Consider the following 5,583-nt stretch of genomic DNA (forward strand, 5'->3'; position numbering starts at 1 on the left):
CCATGTAAGTCAATGCTCGAAGTGCCTAAGAAAATATGCCTCAAGATAAATAAATCACAAACTTTAATGAGCATATCACCTCAAGTGCCGGGTTCTTTCAAATATTCCCCATGTTTCCGTTGAAAGATCCAGTGCATTGTTCTAGACTCTGACCAATTCTGCATAAGAGCTTCACATGCTTCAACATCAGAAATCAAAGAGTAAAGGCACAGATGTAAAGGCAAAGGTTTATTTTTTTGAAGGAATGTCAAAGTTTCTAGAATGCAAGAACTTGTTGATTACACTTTGAAAGTGAGGTAAGCTTTTCTCTTTCTGGTGCAAATGCTAGCACATCTTTGGACTCACTGATTAAGAATGTATAGTTACTTGGAACGTGCCTTGTCCAAGGTGAAGCTGGGCCTTTAGCGTGATGTGTTCCTTTATAGGTCCTGCATATGTACATATTTACATATTGCTTCATCTTTAGAAGTTTGTTGCAATCTTGATCCACAGCATGATGAACAAACTGTGTATATAAAAACTGGACAGAGCTTATCTACTTCAAAGTATCCAGGTATCTGCAAAACAACATGTATTTAATATGGGCTTGTTTCATTTCCTTTTGCACTTACCCCTATGCATTCCCTTGCAATATTCTGAAAAACAGTGTCAAGGAACTATTTTGGCATCATCTATTATACATAAAACAATGCTCATGCCTGTGACATTTGCTCTCTGAAATAACCATCTCCTTGTAAATTAATGAAACATCTTGTTGGTGGAGTTCCAGAAAAAAATTCATTCATCAACTTTTTGAATAATTCCATCATGTTGCCATGGAATTTGAGCTGTCATCATATAGATTATTGTCAGGACTCCACATGCTATATTGAACTTACTATTATCATATCAGAGTTGTTGATGTTATCTATTATTGTGAGTTGACCACTATTATAGCCTATATCATTGATGCTCACTACAACACCTTCAACAGAACCTATAGAGTCTCGGCCTCTATATGACTCCATAAAGTTTGCAATGCTGACAGTTGGTACAGACAGACGAAGTTGTGGCACTATAAGCTATTACCTAAACGCTTATGTGTTCTTCTTAGTATAAGAGATGCTCATCATTGTGGTGGGTCAATAAAAAGAGATATGCCAGATGCACTGGGCCTGGGTTGGAACTCAAGTCATCATGTTGTTTCGCATTTCTCTAGCATGACTCCACATTCAAATATATATAACCACAGATACCACCTACTCAAAAATAAACTGGACATAACCACAAAGGAAGTGCATAGAAAGAAAAATAGGCAGCTAGCCCTTCCCACTCTTTCATGCACTGTGCTCCATGCACAGTGTGCGAGTGGAATCCCGAATGGGACAGCCTTTCGCCTGATGAGCAGGCCAGGCTCAAGGCTCAGCAGGGCGTAAAATACGTTTGCCTCGACAGCTTACAGGTGCTCAACTCCGAAACTCTGGAACCGGTTGCCAAGGACGGTGTCACCATTGGTGAAGTTTGCATGCGTGGGAACATGGTGTTCAAGGGGTACTTGAACAATCCAGAGGCAACGCTGGAGAGTTTTAGAGGAGGATGATTCCACTCCGGGGACTTGGCAATTTGGCATCCCGATGGATACATCAAGATCAAGGATCGAGCCAAGGATATTATCATTTCTGGAGGGGAGAACATTAGCAGCCTGGAAGTGGAGAGCATCTTGTACAGGTAAAAGGAGAGTTTTTTCTTCTTTGTTTCTCGTTAAAGTTTGCTTCTTTTTCTTCCAGGCATCCAGCAGTGTTGGAAGCTGCTGTGGTGGCGCGGCCAGATGAGCAGTGGGGCGAGTCTCCATGTGCATTTGTGTCCCTCAAGCACGGCGTGAGAAGCAACAAGGAGGAGATACTCTCGTTCTGTCCACAGCATTTGCCAAAGTTCATGGTGCCAAAGAGCATCGTCATTCTCACGGCCTTGGACAAAACCGCAACTGGCAAGATCCAAAAACAGGTGCTGCGCAGCAAAGCAAGAGCTCTTGGCAGTGTCAAGAAAATCAGCAAGCTCTACAAGCCAACTATTGAACTTGTAAAGCTTGAAATCGTTCATGGCCTGGAAAATCCCCAGTCTAGCTTGGCAATTTTAAACCGGTCAGCTACTGTTCCGTCTGTTGTAATGTACTGGAATGAGAAATAAATAAATAACATGCAAGAACCAAGAACGCAATTCATCTACCTCAAACAGTAGCTTTGTCTTATCAGCTGTCATATCCAAATGCCGACCTTCAAATCAAGCTCCATGAACTAAACTGTCGACAAAAAAAGAAAAGAAAAGGTAGAATATCAATACCATATAAAGAGCTTCAATATAGGAAACAAAGCTGCAAGCTTACATTACGAGGGAAGTCATCCAGGCTGAATTCGGCCATGCCAACCACGGCGTGAACTGGAGCTGAGTAAATTCTAATGTCAAAGAAATCAACGCCCACTAAATCCTTGATCACGTGCTGCAGGCAGTGGCCCTGAAACACAGCACAAGTTCGCTCATAGTTGTGAACATGCCCCCACACTGCTAAATCAACCTGTGCAAAAAAAAAAGAAAAAAGACAGTTTCATTCTAGTTTTCCCTTTGAAGAGCTCGTGTTTTACCTTGTTTCTCAAGAGCAATGGTTCCACAGCTGCTACAAATTTCGGATCCACACCTGGTAAAGTTTAGAAATAATTCCCCACAGTTGAGTGGAGTACATAGGTCGATGACTGAAAGAAAAATAGCACACATGAGTTTACAGAATGAAAATGTGGATAAAAACAATTACCCTGTGAAAACTATCCATGGTGTACTGAATCTGTTGACAGATTCAAGGTCAGATTTCATCTAAGCGTACTGTAGAAGAAGGTTTTGTTGAAGTAAAGATGAAAAGAATAAGAATGCATACTTGTTCCCTGGTCAAGCTCCAGTCGTGTTCTGTAGAGATGACTGTGAAATGCACGGGGCTGATAGCCATCGAGTACCATATGTCTTGGACAGGCATCCGAAAATAAGTTCGATATGGGACTCCACACTTGCCACCTGAGTCTGGTGTGTTATACAAAGATCCTGAGTCTGGATAATCTATGAGAACCACACAGATCAATCTACAAGTTTTCGTAAGACTTTGTGAGTACCTCTTGTGGTTTTCAATGGCTGTCATGTACACAGTCTTTGATGCTACTGGAACAGTGACAGAGAAATGGAGGCAAGACCTGACAGCTACGTTGTGGATAGATTTGTAAAAGAGAAAGCAAGCCATACACTTTCAGCCAGCATAGCAGAACACGTAAACCAACCTTATCAAAGATGGGGCACCATGCACGCAGCACTGTACACAGCACCATTTTCTTACCAGAAGAAAATATAATTCTGAAGTACACTGAAAGAGAATTCTGCACATAATCCCACACACAGGGAAAGCAGGAGAGAGGGAGAACCTTGCAGTAACCCATAGATTTGCCTGCTCTTTGCATAGCACCCTGTGGTTCTCCTCGCTCTCGTTCACCCTAAAAGCCACAATTAAAAAATTTCTGATTTGAAAAGTTACGACCTTTTGTAATTATATCTCAGCTGTTAGATCTTGGCATATGCCCAGAATAAGCGTCCCCAGCATATGCTACTCTTTTGTTTAAATATACTAGCAGGGATCCCAGCTCCGCTGGGAGTAGTAGAGAATATTTTCAATTTGAAAAGATGTATTTGTAACTATAATTGTTTAAACTATTTCTTTTTCTTAATTTGTTTTAGCATGTTTATTTTTATAGGTTGCTACCAAGGCTTACAGCTTTGATTCCAATCTGTGTATTATACAGCTTTACCAGGTTTGCAATTCCTTCATGCCTTTTTTAGTCATTTCTTTACTGCACTAACTGGTTTTTCTCATGACAAGTTTGAGCCACAAAATCACAGATATCATGCAGTGATGGTGGTAGTGACAGTTTAGTGACCCTTCTATGAAAGTTCTTAAGCACAATTCTTAGGAATGGAGCTCTACCTCAGCTTCACAGAAATTGCTTAATGAAAAAGCAGCACTATAAAAAAAAAATTATAAACTAAACAATGAAGAATCTGAGTAAGCATGTCAAGGAAAAGAAAAAGTACACATACCTTGAGTGGTCATTAGGGAGAGAGCAATAGGAGTGGCATGAAACTGGATTGATGCTGTGTAGCATTTAAAAAGCTGCAAAACAGAGGTGAGGCACCAAACACCAAGAAAATGAAAAAAAAAATGAAAAAATGATCATAAGAATCATAGAACACAAGCAAGGTAAGCCAGAAACTTGCTTAGAAATCTCAGCCGGCCTAAACAACAAAGTTTCTTACCTTGTTACTACTACCAGTTGCTACTGAGACTTACAGCTTTGATTCTAAGCTGTGCCTTCTGCAGCTTTTGTTTTTTTCTCATGACCACAAACATCATGCAGCGATGGAAGCAGCGACAGGTTGGTGACCCTTGTGCGGAAATCCACATTTGCAGTTAAGTTCTTAAGTGTTGTGTCATAACTCTCAGGAATGGAGCTCTACCTTGGCTGCATTTAAAACTAAAGAATGATTGAAATCAGCAAACATAAGGAAGGTAAGCAAATTGTAAGTTGTAAATGATGTACCTGCAGACAAATCTTGCAGATGGTGTCCTCTTTTTAGTTGCACCAGTGCTGCACACACTTTTGATGAGCATACTACCAAACACAAAAGAGAGAAAAATAAATGAGGAAGAGCCAGAATTGCTTAGAACTCTCAGACAACTCAAGGAACCAAGTCCCTACCTTCAACCTGCTGCAACAAGAGCATGGGATTTCAGGATTCCCAGCCTCATCTTTCTCCTGCCCACCACCATCACAAGGATCACTCCATAAAGCCTCCATCAATAAAATCCCAGCAGGGCAAAAATAGAATCTACTGAACATGAAAAAACAGGTTTTGAGCTTGTTCCATTCTTATAGAAATGGGACTCGCCCAACCAGTGCTGAGTCTCTCAATGTCCGTGTGTGGAGAGCAAAGAACACAACCTAAGCACATCTTTGATTTCATGGCAGCCAGGAGCCTTGTGCCATGGAACTTACAGCTGGGTAGGAGAAGGAGAACTCTGACTTGAGAAAGTTTGCCATGGTCAGCAAGGGATGAGGAATTCTCACAGTCGACTTGGATGCATAACTCCATGCAATATCAACAACATCGAGCGAGCATGACAAGGAAATTTTGTAAGTTGATCGAATAAATTCTGTATTGATAAAAAAATCAAAAAATTTAGTGCGGATGACATTACCTGCTGACAAATCTCACAAATGGTGTTCCCTTATCCTTATTCTTAGTGGCTACATTGGGAACCAGGAACTATTCCAAGCTGCAGTGCTCCTGGTCTCATGGAATAAAAAACGTTCTGGTTTCTATTGAGCCCATCCTGTGTGAATCAAGCAGCTAGAGCTCCAGAAGATTCTTCAAGTTGTACAATTTGAATGAACTTGAACTTGTACTGAAGTTTTATACATAGAGCAAGATGCACACTTCACAGGTATAATGCCTTGCTTGCTGTGTCCTTAGTGTGCTACATCGCGACTTTTTTTGTCTTGGGATATCTGTGAA

General features: G+C 40.9%; 1 pseudogene; it reads left to right on the forward strand.

Annotated features, from left to right (window-relative positions):
* Nucleotides 1-1,136: 1,136 nt before the first annotated feature.
* Nucleotides 1,137-2,166, forward strand: LOC9648430 (annotated as a pseudogene).
* The last annotated feature ends 3,417 nt before the right edge of the window (nt 2,167-5,583 follow it).

The sequence above is a fragment of the Selaginella moellendorffii genome, unplaced genomic scaffold (genome assembly GCF_000143415.4).
Source record: "Selaginella moellendorffii unplaced genomic scaffold, v1.0 SELMOscaffold_219, whole genome shotgun sequence".
Classification (NCBI taxonomy): domain Eukaryota; kingdom Viridiplantae; phylum Streptophyta; class Lycopodiopsida; order Selaginellales; family Selaginellaceae; genus Selaginella; species Selaginella moellendorffii.